Genomic DNA, 1,329 nt, shown 5'->3' on the forward strand with positions numbered 1-1,329 from the left:
GCTAAAATACTGTCCAGAATAAACAGAGGCGACAACTCCTGGTCCGGAAAGTAAAAGTCCTGCCATGTTTTTGGATCTACCTGTACATTTAGAACAGATGTTTTCACTAACAGGCTTGTTTAACCTGGTAAATAAACTCTGCTCAGTAAATTCAGCTGGTTTGGTGACTGGTCGGAACAGCCGCCGGACAGGACTTCTACTTTCTGGACCAGGAATTGCCACCTCTGTTTATAAAGCACATTTTTTACTGGCCAAAGTGCTGAATGATAAAACAACAAACAACAACACTGCACAGTTCAAACCTGGGATTAAAAACTAAAAAATAAAAGTAAAAATGTTCAGGTTTGATTAAAGACCAGTGCAGAAAAGTGGGATTTAAGAACAGACTTAAAATCAGAGACAGATTGGGCAGCTCTAACATGGTAAGGAAGGCTATTCCATCATTTTGGAGCAAGCAACAGAGAAAGCTCTGTCACCTCTGGACTTCAGTCTGGTAATTGGGACCTCCAGTAAGAGTTGTAAGGATGACCTCAGAGTCCTGTCCAGAGCAGGAGAAAGTGCAGAAACCTGCTGAACCTGCTGGCTCACACACTTTTTATTCCTGTTTTAAGTAACAGCTCTGATAAATACGATGGAGCCAAACCGTTTAAGGTTTTAAAAACAATTAAAATCTTGTAGCGGGTCCTGAAGCTAACTGGAAGCCAGTGTAGAATAAAATGCAGGGAACTGTTTACAAGAGAAAAGCTTGTTTATTAGCGCAAAAGTCAAAACCAAGAAGAAACTCAGCTTAAAATGACATAAAGTGGGGATTGCTGCGGTGCGTTCAGGTGCTCATGGTAAACTACAACTTCACTGTTTGTATGGAGTGACTGAACATTCATCATAAGAAAGCAATTATTTAACAAAAGCTCCAGATGTTCTGCAAATAGACGTTTTTACCCATCAGAAAGTTTTATATTTTAACTTCTTGTCTGACAAATCGTGACCGCAGATCTTTTCTGCAGGTGGTTTCAGTCACGTCAGACGAATGTGTACTGGAGGGGCTCATATTTCTGTTTCTCTGCTAAAGGATATTATTTTAACTTTGAATGTTTTAAATCCTTCCTGATTAACATTTGAATTGTTTATTAAATAAAAAAGTCATATTTTAAGGTGGCACTGCAGCTGTAGTGCATTATTTCAGTATTTTATGAGGTAGAAAAGCCTGACAGATGAGCTCACGGTGTTATCAGCCTTTTATTCAGTTTAGTCATTGAAGTCTTTATTTCAAATTTTCTATTTTTTCAGAAGTGGATTTAAAGGCTGGTAAACAAAGATTGAGCAGAATAT

General features: G+C 38.3%; 1 protein-coding gene across 1 annotated transcript in view; it reads left to right on the forward strand.

The window, feature by feature from the left end:
• The window catches only part of LOC306771161 (uncharacterized protein), a 2,701-nt gene extending 2,069 nt beyond the window's left edge, over positions 1–632 (forward strand). Inside the window, exon 2 of the mRNA XM_079260256.1 lies at positions 1–632. This exon is cut by the window's left edge and continues 1,224 nt beyond it. The gene's annotated coding sequence lies outside the window, so the exon portion shown is untranslated.
• Positions 633–1,329: the final 697 nt, after the last annotated feature.

This window comes from Telmatherina bonti (assembly GCF_933228915.1).
Source record: "Telmatherina bonti genome assembly, chromosome: 20".
Taxonomy (NCBI): Eukaryota; Metazoa; Chordata; class Actinopteri; order Atheriniformes; family Telmatherinidae; genus Telmatherina; species Telmatherina bonti.